Below are 21,438 nucleotides of genomic sequence, written 5' to 3'. Positions count from 1 at the left end.
TAAGGCAGAACTATGTAAGATAATATCTGCATCAGAAATAGATTATTCCCTGCCTGCAACCTTAACCCAACACATTCATCTGTCTTTCTCCAGGGCACACAATCTCAGAAAAATGCAAGGAGTTTCCTTAAAATTCAGATGAAGGGAAGAAAGTTTTTCCAATGTCCATAGAACTTAAAAGCAGGAGGAGCACATTAGCAAACACTTTCAAACTGCCAGCAAATGACTCTGAACCAGAATCCCGGGCCAAATACCCCCCAAATCTTTGGGAAAGTTTGGCTGCAGATTATCCATTTCTAAAAGCTTATTGACCTGAAACGAAACCCTTATTACTTTCTGCCAGCTGAACTAAGCCAAGACTCTGTTCCTTATGGGTCCAATCTATAAAAGCTATTCAGTATCTTTACTTTCCAGTCTAAGAGAACACAGAGGATGCCTATAAAGAGACAAGGCTCTCAGCATTGTTGTTAGTAATAAGCGCACCTCAAAATATTTGCAAGTCTGGCAGCCAAGCATCCGAGTTTAATGCTTCTCCAAAATGCAATGTGCCTGGAAATCCTAAGATCAGGTACACTCATGAGATCTACAGTATTTCCTGATTTATGCACAGATCTGGAAAAAAAAATCAGGAAAGAATAGCCTCTCCTATTTCTGCTTTCAGATAAAACCAGGAAATGCAGCAGTACATTAAGAACATATTAAATCTAGGCCCATCAGAACCCTGGCCTCCATGCCAAGATGTGCCATCCCAGCTCAGTCAACAGTGTCTGCAGCGAACAGTCATGGGCCAGTGCTTCTCCACTTTCATCAGATCACACAACTTGCGGTATTGTGGGAGGGCACCCAAGATACTTGTCTACAAGTCCTACAGTAGCAACAGTGAGCACTCATGTGCCATCAGCTATTCACGGACCTATGGCTGCATCAGGCTGTGCTGACCACTGGTCCAGGTCCCAATAATTCTTCCTTAATCCTTCCCTTGATTCACCGAAAGAGTTGGGTGAAGGTTGGGGCCAGTTATAAGTACTTGTTTTAACGTGCCCTTCACTATGGTATCCGAGCACATTGTTATGTTGTTTAAAATAGTTCACTCAATTGTGGCTGATCTTTCCTTCTCTCTGCTACTCAAACTCAGAAATAAGGTGGAATTATCCTGCCATGCAAAACAGGCTCATCCAAGGGCTCTTGTGAATTATGGGTAATGGCGTTTACTCTTTCAATAGCCTGAGGTAAGTGGAGGGCGAAAATGGCAAGGAACCTGATAATGAGCTGATTCTGGAATCGCTGCTTTTTAATTGATTAAATTGCTTCAGAATGTTATAAAGACAGAAGGCACCAGAACCTTCCACTGATTAAGTTAAATTAAATTAAAACAGAGACAAAACACTGCTTCTGTAAGAGCTCTAGTTACCTGGAAACACAGATGAACCCAAAACATAGGTTTCAAGGACACCAAGCAGTATATCTGTATTTCAGGAACATGGCCCTCATGGAAAAATACACACTTGGAAGGGACTTTTTCTAGCAATAGTTAATATTACAAATATACTCTCAGTCTTGAATTGGATTTCATGGAACTGAATCATGTAATATAGATATTATATTATCATGGAGCCAGGGAAATTTAATGGTCTTCATTGTTTCTTTAAGTTTCCCTTTCACTGATGTGGAAGAGTGCTAGGAACATTTTTGTGTTGATAATTTAAAAGGTGTTTCCTTAAGAGTCAGTTGAATGTGTGGCAGAAGCAGCAACAGCATATGCTGCTGACAGCAGGATGTTGATGAGTACCCATGTGTGGTATCTCAAACCTGAATGCAAGGAGAGTAACTCTATGAGCTGCAGACAAACCACAAGGAAGTTCCATACACAAAGTGACCCATTTTACATGCTTTTTGTTTTTGAGGAAGAGAAATTCAAAAATGTCAGAAGGAGAACTTAACTCCTTCAGCCCTGAATTCAGAACACACCACTTCAGTGGCTCTTAGAAGTACAGAAGTTAACGAGCACCCAGTTTTGCGACCATGTTGAGTTTCAACGTTAGGCTACCAGTGCCCTAACCTATCTGAACTCCAGGGCTCCGAAGACTCAAAAATGATACTTCAAGAGATATCAGGTGCCAGACTCTCATTGTCTATCTCACCATTGTGCTGTCCAACCATTCATCCAACCACAGTAGTCCAATGACTAAAACATAGTGCCTTAAAAGAAAGTTATAGGAGCACACACAAAGTTAGTGATATTTTAAGTAAGAGAAAATTAATGGTTCTAATTTTAAACGGAAATTGAATTTTTTTTAAAAGATAGACACAGAAACAGTTCCCAAATTGTTAATACAATACATATGCAGACTTGAGCATGCTTGATAAATGAATACATGAATAAGTCTGTTCCTTTTCTATAGGCCTGCCAAGTCCTGACTTCAAAAAGAGGTTTCTTTTGCTACGATTGAAGGCAACTAATGTAGCATGAGAAATGCAACTTCTTGTGTTGTACTTGATGTCAGTGGGTTATCAGCTGTAGCTGGGGAAACCAGAACCGTGCACTCAGATTTACTGTATGCCTAGGCCTTTCAGTTCACCTTTAAATTGTAGTTATTGGTAATAAGAAAGTCAGCAGAAGGATAAAGTGCTGCAGTCTCAAACTTTTTTTTGTTTTTGTTTCCATACATTTATATTTAAGACATAGCTTCTTTTCAGTATAGTTTCTTTATCCTGTATCTAGGATAATGACGCAGCTACTAATCAAGAGCAGTTTCTAAATCAAACATATTACTCTTCAAATACACTTTTATACATCTTTAAGACACATTGTCAGGTTAAAAGTATACTTGTTGCTTTAAAAATTACTCACCTGGGTTACAAGAAACATTTGAAAAGTATTCACATTGGAAGATTTTTAAAGATCTAATTCACTTTTCACCATTCATGCTTTTTCTTTAAGCTTCTCTTATCTTGGACAAAGAAAAATAAGCTAGTCAGTCTCAATTTTTACCTTTTTCTCCACTAGCACAATTTTAGGTTGCAAATAGTGCAGAGGAATGTCTAAATGCAAACAAATGGTATTTATTGATTATACACTTTCAGACATTTCTAATAGTGATTAGCTTCTGTAGAATTTTGGACCCAACTATGTCCTATACCAGAACCACACATACTGCATTGAAACTAAATAGATTTGGATGAAAGTTTACAGAAACATCCTATGAAGTGAGCTGTAGCTCACAAAGGCTTATGCTCAGATAAATTGGTTAGTCTCTAAGGTGCCACAAGTACTCCTTTTCTTTTTGCGAATACAGACTAACACGGCTGTTACGCTGAAACCATACAGAAACAATGAAACCCTAAGTAATCGGGTTGTTCTTTCCCTTTTCCAAGCCTCCAAGGTATCTCCCAAATAAATTAGCATACACTTATTTGCCCCTCCCCATTCCCGAATCACAGTACCAACATTAAGCAATTTGAACAGGCTTGCCTCTCACATTTCTCAACATCTTCCATTTTGGAAAGGACTGTGTTGTGACTTGCTTTCCTTCTTTTACTAAAATCCTACAGGGAAACCTTATTTTTGGATATATACTATTTCTGGAAGGGGGCATGGGATACATAGGTGCCAATTAGTAGGTTTCAGATCTTCATACTGGCAATCATATTTAACTTCAATACAAACTACACAGGAACTGTTATCACATTACAGTGAGGCAAGAGGGGAAAGGAGAATAGCATTGTACATGTAATAAGAAGATCTTGACAGAGCAGGAACACAGGATCAGGCCATTGGTCCTTCAAGTTGTGTATCCTGCTTTAGGCAGTGAAGAGTACTTGATATTTCAAAGGAAGTGGGAAGGGGAAACTGGCTCTGGCTAATTGAGCAATGCACTACATACACAAGGTCAGGAAAAAGTTCTTTCCTGAGCCATGTGGTGGTCAATTTATCCCCTTAAATGTGAAATTTGATTACCCTCATTTTAGGATGCATAACTACAAATATTGGCTATAAAACTGAGCCCCTTTTCAAACCCTGCTGTTCTAGATTCTCCTATGGCAGAGAATTCTATAGGATGATTACACATTGTGAGAAATCGTATTTCACTCTTATTTATTTTGACTCCAACAGATCAGCTTGATCTCAACCTATCTGGTCATTAGTACTTTGTTTATGCTTGTTTAGGTCAGACAATCTTTTTTAAGGGAGCAGGAAAGCTGGCCAGCCCCTGCTCAAGTTAAGTGTGAAGTGGAAGGTTCAGTTCTGTATTTCAATTTAGATGTGGGGCAGTAGCAGCTGTCCCTATCATGCCTAACTGGTGAACAACAAACAAAGAAGTATCTCCTGCCAACACATTATTGTTATTTATATTTATATAGCACCATTCATGAGTGTTCAGAGAGTTCGGGCAAACAAACCACAAACAAATTGTGGTCATTCATAAAAAGAAAAGGAGTACTTGTGGCACCTTAGAGACTAACCAATTTATTTGAGCATGAGCTTTCGTGAGCTACAGCTCACTTCATCGGATGCATCTGATGAAGTGAGCTGTAGCTCATGAAAGCTCATGCTCAAATAAATTGGTTAGTCTCTAAGGTGCCACAAGTACTCCTTTTCTTTTTGCGAATACAGACTAACACGGCTGTTACTCTGAAACCATTCATAAAAAGAAATCTTCAAATTAGATTTTAAAATAGCAACTGGCCCAGCAAACTGGAGTTCTCTGGGGAGAGATTTGACCACAGGGGCAGCAAAGGTTTGAAAAAATATGGTATTCGGGATGAGCAAATGGCAGAAATATTATTATTACATAAACTCTGGGCCTGTGCTGGACAGCTTCAAAAATCAGTCAGGGCAGACTAAGCAAGGATAGAATCAATTAAGAAACTGCTTTATTTATGAGAAAAGTTCCTAAAGTCCCTTTTCCAGGCAGGGTAAAAAGTCTTGTTTACTTTCTGACACTGGGAGCAAGTTTCTTTCCTTTGTCCATTTAAATTGCCTGGGTGACCTCTCTGACCCTTCTCTCTCAACCTACCCACTTGCACATAAGACATAGATGTTGTCAGGGTTCCTTCCCCACTCTGAACTCTAGGGTACAGATGTGGGGACCCACATGAAAGACCCCCTAAGCTTATTCTTACCACCTTAGGTTAAAAACTTCCCTAAGATACAAACTTTGCCTTGTCCTGGAACAGTATGCTGCCACCACCAAGCGTTTTAAACAAAGAATAGGGAAAGAGACCACTTGGCCCCCCAAATATCCCCCAAGCCCTACACACACCCTTTCCTGGGGAGGTTTGAGAATAATATCCTAACCAATTTGTTACAAAATCATCAAAGACCCAAACCCTTGGATCTTGGAACAATGGAAAAATCAGTCAGGTTCTTAAAAGAAGGATTTTATTTAAAAAAAAAAAAAAAAAAAAAAGGTAAAAATCACCTCTGTAAAATCAGGATGGAAAACACTTTACAGGGTATTCACATTCAAAACACAGAGGATCCCCCTCTAGTCCACACCTTAAAGTTACAGAAAACAGGAATAAACCTCCCTCTTAACACAGGGAAAATTCACATAAAACAAAAGATAAACTAATCCCCCTTGCCTGGCTTACCTATACCGGTTGCAATATTGGAGACTTGGATTAGGATGGGTTGCAGAAGATGGATTTCTGTCTGGCCTCTCTCAGTCCCAAGAGAGAACAACCACATAAACAAAGAGCACAAACAAAAGCCTTCCCCCACCCCAAGATTTGAAAGTATCTTGTCCCCTTATTGGTCCTTTGGGTCAGGTGCCAGCCAGGTTAGCTGAGCTTCTTAACCCTTTACAGGTAACAGGACGTTGCCTCTGGCCAGAAGGGATTTTATAGCACTGTATACAGAAAGGTGGTTACCCTTCCCTTTATATTTATGACAGATGTGCTTCCTCTTGAAGCCTGAATTAAGCTCAGAACCTATTTGTCAGGTGTGGTCCAAACCAAGCAGAGACAGTTCCATTATGGGAGTGGAACTGGGAAGGGTTGGGCCAGTTCAAAGAAACACATCCAATCAACCAAAAGAATTTCAGAGTGCATGGTAAAGTCCACCCAGGGAATTGGGGCTGGCATCAAACCAAACCAATAGGATGCTCTAGAGAAACTCTTCTTGTAAGAGGTTTTTTTAAATTTTTTTTTATAAATTAACGAATAATAATTCTGCAATAAATTCAGCTGGAGAAAGTACATATTATCAATTTTAAAAGTGCATTCATCTCAGAATCCCAGGTTGCGTGTTATGTGGTCCCAGCAGCACCAGTCACAACTAGTTGCTAATTACTTCATCTGTTTCATTGCAGGACCTAATGCGAATAATGCAACAAGCGAAATCACTTTCCAGACTGTTGCTCCGCTACAAGCGGAGGGAAAGTTAAAGCCTGTTCAGATCCTTGGAGCTGTTCATTAGGCTTTTGGTAACTAGGCATGTGCTGTAACACACAGGGCTAAACAAAACCCACCCAAATAAAAGGAAAATACAAGGTTATTTATTGTATTAGCCATAAACTGAGATGTGATCCTTCGTGGAAAGAAGATAGAATGGAAGGGCTGCTTTATCTTTACTAGAGATGCAGTTCTATAGGGCACATTCTAATGCTCTTCAATTAGAAGAGGCCATTGTAACCTTTTGGGTTAGGATGGTAGTAAGACTGACTGCATTCCAGATGAACAAGAAAAGATAAAGGCCTGTGAGAATGTGCACTGGTTTAACAGTCCTCTGTCCTCCCTGAACAGCTGTGTCGTCTACAGAAAAAAGGATGAACTGTGTCACCGAGTCTGAAGTAAATACTGTGCTGTATCATTTACCCAGGCAAAAAATTCTTTTACCCAATGTTTTGAGGGTAACGAGAGGAGTCTTGACCCATTCACCTCTTTGGTTCCAAATTTGTGGAGGGGAAGAGGGATTCAGATATATAAAATCTGATGAAGTGAGCTGTAGCTCACGAAAGCTTATGCTCAAATAAATGTGTTAGTCTCTAAGGTGCCACAAGTACTCCTTTTCTTTTTGCGAATACAGACTAACACGGCTGCTACTCTGAAACCCATAAAATGGAAGGGGTTTTGGTTATCCAACAAAGGGCAACATAAAACTGGGATTAAAAAAGAAAAAGATATTTTTATATGTCACAATGTTAATATATCAAAATTGTACTTACAACTATCAACCTGATTAAGAGACCTTATGTAATTATGCAATACATACCCAATCAGGAGGAAAGCTGAGAGATTACTGAGAAATAAAGGTTCTTATTTTGAGACTATTTTTATGGATTACAGGAGATGGGAGGGGGAAATGCCCTCTCAACTTCACATAAGAATAAACAAAAGGAATTAATTTGGACAAGATAATCATGCACTTTGTAAATAACCACACAAAACTGGCTCAAGCATATCTGTCACAGACAAATCAAACTGAGACACCATTTAATCAGAGAAAAACATATGCAGATGTTCAATTAAAAACTGGAGCCTACAGTCTTGGCTCTGTTTGCACTGGCCCACATTGTTTGTCGAGTAACAACGGTTGCTATGGGTGACACAGTCCACTCCCGTTTCCAAGGGCTGGTTGCTCAGCGACGGAGAGAATACTTCCCAAACCAAACAATGCTATACCCCAGCCTATCCCCCCCACATCACACATTAACCAGATCGAAAACACACTTAATATGTCAGTGATTATTTTCAGAAGCCCTGGGAGGACTGATAAATAATTTCTTCTCTATAGTAACTAAGGAGGTGGAGTGGGGGGAGGTTTATTCTATTTATTCTGAAATAATAAAACAGTCCAGGCAGACAATGTTCTTAGAAGCAAATGTCGAGGAAAGGAGCACTTTTAAATCCCTCTTTTTTTTAAAAAATATCAACAAATTAACCTCTCTTTGAGGTGATAATAACTAGTCATTACGCAAGTAGTTGTCTCCTCTTCTAGCTTCTACAGGAAATATACAGTACAGGCTACAACACAGCAAGTGTACTGCAAAAACAAAACTACCATGCAAACAAACAAGCCCTAGAGGAGAAAATTTTAGGCTGTTTTTGCATCCTATAACTGTAGTGCTTTGGAGAAGAAATGCACTGAAAATATTTTTTTCAGAATTCTGTGAACATATGAAACCAATCTGAACTCCACATTCTGCATTATTGTAGTGAGATTTGAAGCTGGAATTCATTGCTCATAATTAGTGAAGTCTTACAGAGTATTTTAGGCAAGAGTGAAGGTGGCTGGTATAAAAATACAGGATATATATTTTTTAAATTTTATTTTGCTAAATTGGTAGAAATGGAACACGATCATAGGTACTATGATCACAGATGGCATGAACTGAAACAAAAGATCTGCTGCACTTGCTAATTATTATTAAAGCCACAGGCTGCCCTTTTTATGCTCCAAAGTCAGTGGGAACTGTGTCTGTGCAGCATTTGTCCCATAGCTCAGACTTTGAAACCAAAGTTCATTCACTTTTAAGGTCACCATGACATTGGCTCATCTTCACACTCATTAAGGACTAAGTTTACAGGAAAAGTCGCTAATTCTAAATATTTGAGATTTTTAGGAGTTTTTAAATAATGTGTCATGAAAATGGAACAGATTTTTTTTCAGACTCTTATCCAACGATAGCTCAGCCTTACAATGCAACATGCCAGAATTACAGAAAGACATTCTCTCTTCTGCAACAGGAAATCATAAGTAGCAGAAATGAAGTCCACAGGATCGTAAATCATTGCATTAAATTCCGTAGAAAAACCTGTGCTTTAATGCTTTGAACTAAGATTTTGTGATTGAACTGCATGGACTTCTTTTAATTCTATCACTGACACAAATGAACGTGCTCAGCAGTCTTCTGCCATCTAGTTGTGTTCAAACCCCTGTGAGGGGGAATCCAAGTTCAGACCTTTGCTCCCAAGAACGACTTGGCCCAGTGGCACTGTAGAGGGCATGATCACTTTCTGGCTGATGTTCCGAGCGACGTTAACAGAAACTGGAGTGACTTTCACCCTATCTCTGTAAATCAGACAGGAGGTCAGCAGAGCTCAGGGCCACTGAAATGGCAAGAGAGAAGTAAGAGGTGACAAAACTGAAGGATATACCCCAAAAGCATAAAACCAGCAGTGGGACAAAATGCATATTGGGACCGGTTAACAATATGCTTTTTACACTCACTTTGCAAAGCTGTAAATGAACACACAAGGTGCAGGGTAATGGAGAATCAAGCCTGATATATTATCATGAACTGATCTTTAACACTCAACTTAATGGTAAATTTTGGTACTGAAATAGAATATCCAGCAATACAGGACAGCACAAAGACATTAAAAACTTAGGGTCATCTACGAATAAGATCCTTTAGCATTATAATATTCAGCCATGTATAAAGAAGCTGAAACCAGGTCTGATGTTGCTCAGGTTATTTCAGCACATTAGGGTGACCAGATGTTTTTTCTTATATAGGCTCCTATTACCTTCCACCCCGTCCTGATTGTTCACGCTTGCTGTCTGGTCATCCTACAGCAGATTGACTTGGAGTGTAAAGAAGAAAATGCCAAGGTTGGCAAGCTGTTCAATTGACTGGTCAAATAATGTCAATTGACCACTTATTATTTGGCCACAGTCAAATATTATCAAATATTCCAGCAAAAATGCCCTGATGTAGGCAGCAGCCTACTTTTCTGATTGGATCATGGTGCCATTCTTTCATTTTTTAGACCCTCATTTCATTGTGTTTCACATTTTTCTGAGTTACATGTTGTGTTATAATTGCGCATTCATATCTATTTAAGGCTAAGCCTTATGGAGATCACAAAGTCTTACTCTTTTTTGTTACTGTTCTAATAAATTAGTGGTTTGAAATATCTGACCATTTTTTACATTATCTGACCAATATTTGACTGGTTAATTGACCAATTATTTTTGGACCAGTCAAATGCCCAGTCCTAGAAAACACTATTTAAAAGTGTTCCGAGCGGGCAGTGCATCTTTATTGCTAGAGTCTCCAGCTTTCATAGCTGATTTTTTTTGTTGGGGAGGAGGTGGGAACTGAGTTTTGGTGAAAGGTGCCAGCCTATTTGATTACTTTGATCAATAGTTAGAGCCCACTCCAAAGCAAGGAAAGGCCCTTTCTGTCAGGTGACAAACTATTTGAGTCAAAAACTGAACAAAGAGGAATGGAGGTATAGATCATAATGTCAAAATGAGGGATCCAAAGGGTAACGCAGAACAGGGAACCGCTGACAACTCTATGATAGGCGCTAGACTGAAAACTGAAGAACAGAGACCTCTATTTAACCCTGGAAGGAGAGAAGGCAAAAGTGGCATGACCTTTCATCATGCTGCCCCTCACCAACGTGTCTTAGCCCTGACCAGGAAGAGCCAGCTCATAGAGAGAGCAAACTTCCCCTCTCTCTATGTCCAGCTAATTCTTAGCTTCTCGACCCGGGCTGCCAATGAGTGGGGAAATGGGTACCAAGAGATGGACAACTCTCTTCTAGAAACTAAACTGAGACCCACCAACTCATTTTTCAAATGCCAGTGTGAAATGATAACTGCTAATAGTAACTACTGACCTGGGCTGGATCAAAGACTCCATGAGCAGTCCTTCAAGTCAGTCAGCCCCATTCCAGCCTTAAAAACATTAAAAAGTCACAAGGCCAAGACAAGGACATTAACATAGCAGTGTTGTCAACTCTTGCAATTTTATTGTAAGTGTGGGGTATTTGGCATTTCTCTTAAAGCCCATGTTGCCAGAGTCATATTATTACCAGAGAATCTCAGCTTCTATTAAAAACAAAACAAAACCAACCATTTCGAGCCCTCAGGATTGTGTAAAAAAGGCTTGAAAATATGACCGTTAGTGGCTCCAACACCAGAGGACAAATAAAACCAAAAATTTATTGTTTTTAAAATTTCATGATTTCTAAACCAGTCGCATGATTTGTTGGGGTCTGACTCATGATTTTTAAAGGCTTGGGGTTGGCAATGCTGAAATAGGTCTATCCATGCACCATATCAGTCCAACTTTTTGTATATATAAAATCTGGAGGAAAAAATGCTCTAGAGAAAGATGCTCTAAAGACAAAGATGAAAGAGTCTCAGTTTTTTTTCTTTTTTTCCTTTCTTTCTGCAAGCAGGTGGATGGTTTAGACCAAGATGACTATAGCAGCCACTTCCTAGCACACATGGAGCTTGCAGAAAATGCTGACTTGCATCTTGAAAAAATATGAAATATTAATAATCTCCAAGCCTCACAAGGAAGAGAGTCCTTGGCTTTTTCTTGCACAGAATTTGGAGATTTTTCTCATTCCTTTTCTAAAGCATTAAAAACTGGAGAGGAAAAACAGGGGGGGAGGAGAAGACTGATGATCCTGCTAGAACTAAAATATCCATTAATGGTAAATTCCACCCACCTCCTCCCCCTCCTTAAAATATGAGCTCCCTGGGTCAGGTTCCACCCGCAAACCTAAAAACCAGCTCCAACCACATTGCTTAGTCAGACAGCCTTTTTTATTCTCCAGTGTGTCTAGCTGGCTGCTAGGCAACCAGAACAGCATTGTTGCTCATATGCATCAAGTAGTAACTATTATATCATTCCAATTTTTTTAAAAAGGGTGACAACATCGATTTACAGCAGAATGTGCTCTCTCCAAATTAGCCTAGAACTCCGCTCACTTTCAGGAAAGTCCAAAACTAAAGGCCACTCAAAGTTTGCTGAGATTCCCACAGATGCATCTGGTAAGTTAAGTTATCTTGATAGTTCAAGCCCACGTTACCTTTGGTGTGGGCACACTGATGCCAGTGGGTGCTGCCCATGTGCATTGCCTCCGAGGGCCACAATACAGCAGCCCTTTGATGGAAGCATCCATTAAAGATTTTTACCTTTGTTTTGTTTTTGTTTCTAAATTCTGATGTTTGTACTACCTCATTTCTGGTATGCAGAGGAAGTCCAGGCCACAACAGTTCAGTTCCCCTGCCCGAAGACTTCTAAGGGAAGAATTTGGGGAGTTGCATAAAAAGAGTGAAGGGGGAGCGGGGGGTTGGTGAGTCAGATCCTTCCTTCTTTCAGTGAAACAGATCTGCTGCCAGTCTGCATATTTGGGCGGAGGACTCCTTCCTGTCTTCTCCCCATGAATTGTGCCTCAGCATGCAACCAAGATACTCAGGCAAGGCTCCGGAAATTTGGATTTGCCCATTCATGTCTAGTCAGCATATGCTTTTTAGAGACACCTTCAAGCCTGCAAACTGAGGGGGAGGGATAGATAAAGCAATGTACATTTAACAGTATGGATATAAGCATTATAGAGAATAAGCTACATTATAAATGTAGCATGCAGTACTCTGCTCCCTGCTCAGGCTAGACTCCCATTGACTTCAGTGGAAGTTTTGCTTGAGTAAGGATCAAAGGATTGGGACCTAAAGCTTCTTCTAGGTTTAGGGCTGCCCATATTTGGAAATACTAGTGCCGTTTTATACAGAGCAAAGATAAATGCATAGATATTCACTATGCAATTTCATAGTCAAGCATTATCATGTAATTATGGAATTAAACTGAGTTAGAAGACAGAAATATCTAGGTATCGTACCATCTATGAACAGTAGCTTACATGGTAATCAATCTTGGAATTATTTGCCAGCTTCAGATACAAATTATAGACAGAAATATTAAATGATGGCCTATCAGAAACAAATGAATAATAAGTGTTACTGTACAGCATTTATGGTAAAGATCTTATGTGGTACTATGTGAACTATAAACTAAAATACTAGTATAAATGTTTTTGTCTTCATTGTTTACCTTTTCTTCATCGCTTTCTAGTATCTTTCCAGCTCTTTATGCACTTTAATATACTTTCACGGCTGCATTTCTATGAGCTCACACTTTGGTTGATCACACATCAAATCCAACAGCTCTACCCTTGCTCCTTTTCTCCCCACAGAGGACAATAAAAAACAAAACATACAAACAAACCCCAACTCGTTAGCTAACAACAAAATCAAACAGTTTTTTGGAAAGTGAAACAGCTGCTACCTCCGAAGCTAAAAGGAAATGGATTTTTCCGGCTGTTAAGCAACAGGCTCTGTGCTAAATATTTTCATAACTGGGAGTCTGCTGAAAAAAGTCGTGGAGTCAGAGAGCCTTGTACAGGATCTAGCAGTCTGTCATTTGAATGAAGTTTGGTCTTACAAATGCTACGCAACAGCAACAAAGTATTAACAAAGTAAACACCCCAAGATTTACACATGTGAATAACTCACTGGTGACTGTAACCCTAAATTTCAATGGGACTATTTGCATGTGTGAAGTCATTACAGGATCAGATCCAGTCACCACACAACTATATACTACTAGATCAATAAAAAGAAAAAGGAGGACTTGTGGCACCTTAGAGACTAACCAATTTATTTGAGCATAAGCTTTCGTGAGCTACAGCTCACTTCATCGGATGCATGCGGTGGAAAATACAGTGAGGAGATATCTCCCCACTGTATTTTCTACTGCATGCATCCAGTGAAGTATTTTCCACTGCATGCATCCGATGAAGTGAGCTGTAGCTCACGAAAGCTCATGCTCAAATAAATTTGTTAGTCTCTAAGGTGCCACAAGTCCTCCTTTTCTTTTTGCGGATACAGACTAACACGGCTGCTACTCTAAAACCATACTAGATAAATAGTAACTGCAATAAATTCTATGCAGAAACTCTGCAGAGTGACCAGAAAAATCTGAATTAAGACTTCTCCTCCAAAAAGAAAGGATGTTGACAGGACTTAGCCAAGTGTTCTACAGGCCCCACACAGATCATTTTTGAGTAATTGCAAAACCTTAAGGCCCATTGTAATGTTAATTCTTAGCCTCCCTGGCTAGTTGTTGTCAAGAAATATAATTAGATGTTGTGTAGCCACGATACAAACTGGAAAGAATGCTAAGAATGTCCTTGCTTACAAGTAGAGGAACAACATTAAGAGACCACAAGCTGAAACATGTGTTCTGAGAGTTGTAAAAAATGTACACACATGCACCTCTACAGAGATTTAAAAGGAATCAGATTGAAGATCAGTTACTAGTAGGCACATATTCCCCACCCACCCACCCACCTCAACACACACACAAAACCCAACTATGTTCAAAATACAAACCAATAAAAGAAAGCAATCCAAAGGCAGTCCTCAAATTCTGTCTTTAACTCATAAGAATGGTGGTCATAATGGATCAGATCAAAAGTCCATCTAGCCCTGTATTCTGTTTTACGACAGTGCCCAGTGCCCAGTGCCAGATCCTTCAGAGGCAATGAACAGAACAGGGCAATTATTGAGTGAACCATCCCTTGTTGTCCAGTGCCAGCTTCTGGCAGTGAGAGGTTTAGGGACACCCAGAGCATGGGGTCACTGCCCTGACCATCTAGGCTAATAGCCATCGATTGACCTATCCTCCATTAACTTATCTAATTCTTTTTTTAACCCAGTTATACTTTTGGCCTTCACAACATCTCCCGGCAATGATTTCCACAGGATGACTGTGCGTTGTGCAAAGAAGTACTTTGTTATGTTTGTTTTAAACCTGCTGCCTATTAATTTCATGGGGTGACCTCTGGTTCTTGTGTTATGTGAAAGAATAAATAACACTTCCTTATTCACTTTCTCCACACCATTCATGATTTTAAAGACCTCTAGCATATCCCCCTCCCCCTCCCCACACACACTTAGTTCTCTTTTCTAAGATGAACAGCCCCAGTCTTTTTAATTTCTCCTGATATGGAAGCTGTTCCATATCCCTAATCAATTTTGTTGATCTCTGTACTTTCGCCAATTCTAATATATCTTTTTTGAAATGGAGTGACCACAACTGCACGCAGAATTCAAAGTGTGGATGTACCATGGGTTTATATAGAGGCATTATGATATTTTCTGTCTTATTATCTGTCCCTTTCCTAATGGTTCCTAACATTCTATTAACTCCCCACATTGTGCCCCAAACACCAGGGACCCACTGGTGCCATTATGTAGCACCATACATATCATATTTCCTGGCACAAAAGTAAGATAAAGATGCAATATTTTCCTTCACTTTCAAGTATCCTAGGTTCTATTGGTATCACAATCTTAATGCAAGTTTTCAGTCTATATTACTCACTTAAAAGGCAAACCAAAAAATGTCTCTTTTACAAATAAAGAGAGAGACATTTCCTGGAATATGTGTTTGAGTTAATAAGCAATTACAGTATCTTCCACCTGTATAGCAATTTGCAGCAGAAGATCACAAAGTACCAATTAAACAAGCATCATGACAAGTGATGGGCATTAGGTGGTGCTTTGCCCATTTTATAGTTGGGAAAAGAGAGGCAACCCTTAATAAAACACACCATAGTGACACATGTGGAACCAGAACAGTCTGTCATTTTTATTTGTTTGTTTATGAAATGTCATTGTTGACAAACCTCTAGATTTAAGTATTACTCCCCACTCTTAAAATGAGTTGTCTCAGTGTTAACTAAAATCTAATATATAGTTCTATACTAGATAATTAGTAAATTACTTCTGTGAACTGCAAGTGGGAATGGCACTGGAAGAGGATATTCATGTGCAGTCTGTCACAAGTACTTATAGTTACCTTGCAGAATACATTTTTGAGGACTATAAGTAGTAACTAAATTTTGCAAGGGAGAAAAAGCAAACTAATCTTCCACAGCAAGAATAGCCTTACACTGCTGAAGGCAAAGTTACCGTACTTGCAGCAACAACTAATCAGCAGAGCCGATAACAATGGGAGAGCACAACATTAGCAAAAAAGACTCCTTCAATGACAGGGACTGTAACAACAAAAAGAAAAGGAGTACTTGTGGCACCTTAGAGACTAACAAATTTATTTGAGCATAAGCTTTCGTGAGCTACAGCTCACTAACATGGCTGCTACTCCGAAACCTGCAACAACAAAAGCATGTATAATGCAGTTTGATCAGTGAAACAGAAAGGAGGAGGAGAACGCTCAGTAAGAAGCGAGTTCTTAAACAGTGTATGTCAACCTGGTGATCACAGAAAATTAACATGTTTAATGAAAGTTGCACTGAATAATTCAAAACATAACTGTTGAGACAGTCTCTTATTTCCTTTTTTAATACGTATTTCAGACAGCAGCAGCCTGTCACAATAGCTGTTAGTTTCTGGCACTGACCTCCACATTTTGAACACTATGGGCTGGGGTGGCTTTCCCGTGCTATGCTAGAACCCATCTCATCTACCTAAACATAATAGCTTGGCAAATTCAGATCACTCCAGAAGTCAAGAAACTCAACTTTACATGGTAGCCTTCTTTGTGTAACAGTGACATCTGCATACATATCGTGAACAGGAAGAAGGGTCCAGCTCTTTCAAAAGCTCAGCTCCCCTTTTGGGTAGCTAAATGGAGCAGCCACAAATTAGGTGCTTGAAGGGGAGGGGAACTCTCCTGAAAGTCCAGCCAAGGGATTGCAAGTTTACAACAGAAACATAATCCACAGTTCAAAGGTCGGTCAAACTGATTATTGTTGTATTCCCAGCAGAAGGAGGTTCAGTGTTACTCAAAGAAATGACATCAGCACTGGCTTAAAAGGGAGTCACAAAATCTACATCAATTTTGTATCAAAACTGGATGAATCTGGAAAGAGGAAACGAGGTAGGAGGATGTTCATCTGAGCTGTGGCAACTGGAGACTGGTAGCATCAGAAGCAGGATTTGAAGGCATACTCCACAACTGTATTCAGCATCACCAATTCAGTTCCTTCTGTTGTGCAAGCATTGGGCTAGAAATACCTGGACTCCCTTGAACAACCATTCTTCTGCTATTGATAAACTGAGTACCATGAAGTTTGGTTGTTGTGTGAGAAGGGAGGTCCTTTCAGAGGAGATTTGAAAAACCAGTGTTCTGTCTCTTTGGTGTGGACCTTAAAACTGTCAATGCATTTTTTGCTCCAAAGGAGTTTTGCCCAGGTCACCTAATTCCCCTTTCCATTCTGCATGAACTAGCTGTTTTTCCTCTGTCCCTCCGTGCTTTGCAGTTGGTACAGCATCTTAAGAGGAAAGCTTTTATTATACCTCTCTACCTTCAAAACTTCATTTTAAGGATGTTTTCTCATTGGGTGCATTAAAGAACCCATTTTTTAAAAGAAAATTGGAAGAGGAATAATATGACATGAAAGCATTACTTCCCCCCCCCAATCAACATGGGTGATCAGTGGGAGTCAGACCATGGAGTGATGAGCTGCCAAAATCTTAACTGGTTCCCTCCTCACCCCACAGGGGGTCATTGCCCACCGCTGCCCCCAGGACTCCTGTCCCATCCATCCCCCTCCCCTGTCCTCTGACTGCCCCCAGAACTGGGCAGGAGGGTCTCGTGGGCCACCGTACTGGGTGCCCACCCCACCCCTAAGAGCCAGAGGGACCTGCTGGGGGGCGAGGTGGAGAGTCCCAGTGGTGCTTACCTGCGGCAGCTCCGAGGGAGTATCCGGCAGGTCCCTCTGGCTCCTAGGGGCAGGGGAGTGTAGCTGGGGGGGAGCGGCCGCTCCTCCCACTGATCACATCAAAAGTGGCGCCTTGGGCGCCGACTCCGTGGGTGCTCCGGGGCTGTAGCCCCCACGGGGAAAATTTGGTGGGTGCAGAGCACCCACTGGCAGCTCCCTGTCCCATGCCCGGCCCCAGCTCACCTCACCTCCGCTCCACCTCCTCCCTGAACGCTCCGCCCCGCTCTGCTTCTCTGCGCCACTCCCCCCCCTCCCAGCTCCCTGCAAATCAGCTGTTCGGCAGGAAGCCTGGGAGGGCTGAGAAGCAGGCGGCAGCTTCACACTCAGGCCGAGGGTGGCAGAGGTGAGCTGGGGCGAGGAGTGGTTCCCCTGTGCCCCCGCCAGGGGTTACCTGCTGCGGCGTGGGCAGCCCTCCTCACACCCCCCCGCCCCAGCTCACCTCCGCCTCCCTGGGCCTGAGTGCGAAGCCGCCGCCAGCTTCTCAGCCTGCCCTGGCTTCCCGCACGAACAGCTGATTCTTGGGAAGCCTGTGTGGGGGCGGAGAAGCAGAGCAGGGCCGTGCGTTCAGGGGAGGAGGCGGAGACGAGCTGGGGCCGGGGGTGAGGTGAGATGAGCTGGGGCAGGGAGCTGCCGCTCTGCGCCCACCAAATTTTCCCCTTGGGTGCTCCAGGGCTGGAGCACCCATGGAGTCGGCGCCTAAGGCGCCACTTTTGGCCGGTTAAATTTAGAAGCCCTTTTAGAACCATTTGTCCCGCGTGGAACAACCGGTTCTAAAAGGGCTTCTAAATTTAAGAACCGGTTCTAGTGAACTGGTAGGAACCGGCTCCAGCTCACCACTGAGACCATGAACCTTTGTGTTCTGCACCAGAAAGACAAAGAAGATGAAAGGAAGAGGAGGGGGAAAAAAGGAGTGTTGAATTAAGAGTATCTTTTTTGGGACAGTCAAAGGAAACATTAATTCAATCCATTTATAAAAATATTAGACTTCAGTTCCTATCAACTTCATATTTGTCCCTTTTCTATTTTCATTGACTCACAGGTCGTTAATGGGGTGTAATCTAATACAGTGGTTTTTCCAACTGTTTTGGGCTCAGGACCCATTTGTAAATCTTGATGACCTGTCATGACCCCCTGAGATGGTCCCAGACCTGGATCCCTCTCCTGCAGGGATCCTTCAGCAGGGAAAGGGGCTCAGAGCTAAGATTCCAGATGCTCCAGCCAGATGTGAACAGCTGGAGAATCCCCCAACTGGCAACTGAGGGGGAAGGGTAGCAAGCTAAAACACCCCCCAAAAACACACAGCTCCCACACAATGTCTGTGGGGGACAGAGGGTAAAGAGGTAGGGAGAATTTGGGTCCTAGGAGTAAAGTGGGTGTGCTGGGGGAAGGAGCTGGAGAATAGAAGGGGCTGGGGGTGCAGTGGGGGAAGATCTGGGGTGCTGGGGGCTAGGATGGATGGGATGACAGAGGGGAAATTGCCTACCTATGGGAAAGAGGCACACTGGGGTCTGGGGTTGGAGGGACAGGACGGGGGTATGAAAGATGGGGTGTCACCCAACTGCAGTGTGGGAGGTGCATCGAGGGGCTGGTACTTACCAGAGAATGTGACACAAACTGCTCTCCCCTGGCCCCTGTCCCACAGGGCTGGCAGGGCTCAGCTCCCCACTCCAGGCATTGTAACATCTGGGATTGAAGTTTGGTCCAGCCACCTTGATGGAGTACACACTGGGCCAAATTTCTGTGAATGGAGTCACAAGCTGGCACATGTGGTTGCAGCACTACTCACTCACATTTGGCCCAGCTGGCCCCACTGTCATGACAGAGGGACAGCTGGTCCAAATCTAAGAAGTGCTGTGATCCTGTGCACCAGGTCGCAACGCCTACAGAAGGGAACTGAGCCTAGCCAGTCCTGCAATCCTTTGACATATTCTAGTGTCTTAGTTTTGGGTCACAACCCACAGGCTGAGAAACCCTGATCTAAATAAAGTGATTTTGAGTACTAAGTGTGCTTCGAGATTTGTAAGATATTTGAACTATGTTAAGAGTATCACATCTCTCTGGAGACCTTCAGCCCAGTTGTCTGTCTTTGCAAGTAGCAGGCTACGTCAACTGATAATGAAGTTTTAAAATAAAATTATTAGTTTGCTTTTATATGTTAATCCCCCATGCCATTATGGATTATGAGATAAAGATTCAAGGCATTCCACACTGAAAAACAGTGTGGCGGAGAAGGGAAGAAAGATATTTACTGCACTGCAACCACTTACAAACAATTCCAAATCCGAGATGAGTTAGTCATTGAGCTGGAGGAAAAGTGAAAACATGCTTCACATTACTGTGATAGCAGGAAACAACTAGCTTAAAATACTACACACAAATAATTGCTGTTAACAACTAACACATAAAATAGAATTCATGCCAATAAGAACAAGTTTATAACCATTGTTAATTCAAGCTAAGTATCGCAACAGAGTTATAAATCAGCAAATATGGTAATATCTTTAAATATTTGTTTGGATGCTACTTGATATCAGACTTCAGTCAAAATAAACTTTAGTAAGAGGTATGTCAGATGATACCATCTGCCTTTTCCACTTCTGGTAGGCAAATGGGTAGATTTTTCTAATCCTTTTCCAGCTCAATTTTTCAAAACAGAAGGGCCAGAGTCTGATCTTTTTAACATGATGTAAAATCAAGTGTAAATTCATTAAAGCCAAATTATTTACTCCATTTATACCAGTGTAAAGAAAATAAGAATACAAGTGGGACACAAAGAACTGGCTTTACCATTTAAAGGCACTGAAAATTAAAATCTTTCACCATTGTAATAATAAAATAAATAAATAAAATACCTAGCTCTCATGTAGTACTTTTTGTCAATGTATTTAAAAATGCTCTGTAAAGGAGGGCTCCCTATTGAGATTACTCCCATTTTAGAGATGGGTTTAATGGGGAAACTCAGGCATGGGATGGGGAAGTGACTTTCCCAAGGTCACCCAGGAAACCAGTGGCAGAGATTACAATAAATCCAAGGTCTCCTGATTCCCAATCTAATGGTCTATCCACTAGGCCACATGGCCTGTAAGGTAGGTTGTCTTTTTTTAATAAAGAAAATACTCTTAAACTAACTCCCCAACTCCAAATGACAGTACTTATCATACAACACCCATGACAGTTTTAATTTCCACTGCCCATGAATAGAGAATTAAAATCTTTCAACCTTCTTCTGCAACCTCTCAGAATGGTGGCATCCATCTGATTGTTAATTGTTCTCTATTATCCTGCGTTTAAAACACCACCACCACAAAGGAGAGTGGATCACACAAGCCCATCCTGGACTCTTGTGCGTCTACATGACGGAGCCATGGGAGGTGGGGAGACTTAACTCCTGTTGGACTTCTGTCCCGCTACTAAGCAGAATTAACTTCGCAATCATCACACAGTTGCTCCCCATCTATTCATGCAGGACTGGAGCCCCCTGTGTTCCATGTCTTGCTTAGCATTTTTACGTTGCACTTATATGTGCAGCACCTTGCACCTGCACCGGGCAGGATCAAAGGCCAGAGTATCTTTTGTGTTAGGTTGAAGTGCACAATATGCAGCAGTAATTTACAAGGTCACATACAGAGTGCTGTGGTATGAGAAGTAACATTATATGAATGTCCTAGTATGAGATTTTAGGCAGATTCACCAATAATGTCATAATGCTAATTTATCTAAGAATAAGTCTAGCACTTTTCATGTGAGGAACAATCTACAAACATTAATTCAACCTCACAATATCCTATGAGACAGGTATCCCCATTACTTGGGAAAGCTAAATACAGAGACAATAAGTAATACCCTAACATTCAAATAGCAAGTCAGAATCACAGTCAGGAACAGAACCTACTATTGCCAGCCTAAAGCATTCAAAAATCATGAGTCAGAACCCAGAAGAAT

General features: G+C 41.3%; 1 protein-coding gene across 2 annotated transcripts in view; it reads right to left on the bottom strand.

The window, feature by feature from the left end:
• The window catches only part of RFX2 (regulatory factor X2), a 98,835-nt gene that overhangs the window by 60,675 nt on the left and 16,722 nt on the right, over positions 1 to 21,438 (bottom strand). The window contains exon 1 of one of the 2 annotated variants that reach the window (XM_073323870.2): positions 2,852 to 2,946. The exons of the other annotated variant lie outside the window; for it this stretch is intronic. The gene's annotated coding sequence lies outside the window, so the exon portion shown is untranslated. Of the gene's footprint in view, positions 1 to 2,851; positions 2,947 to 21,438 lie in introns of those variants that run through there. 2 annotated transcript variants of the gene reach the window in all.

This window comes from Lepidochelys kempii, chromosome 25, assembly GCF_965140285.1.
Source record: "Lepidochelys kempii isolate rLepKem1 chromosome 25, rLepKem1.hap1, whole genome shotgun sequence".
Classification (NCBI taxonomy): Eukaryota; Metazoa; Chordata; order Testudines; family Cheloniidae; genus Lepidochelys; species Lepidochelys kempii.
Note: the sequence above shows the minus strand (reverse complement) of the source record. Positions and strands in the feature narration are given on the sequence as shown.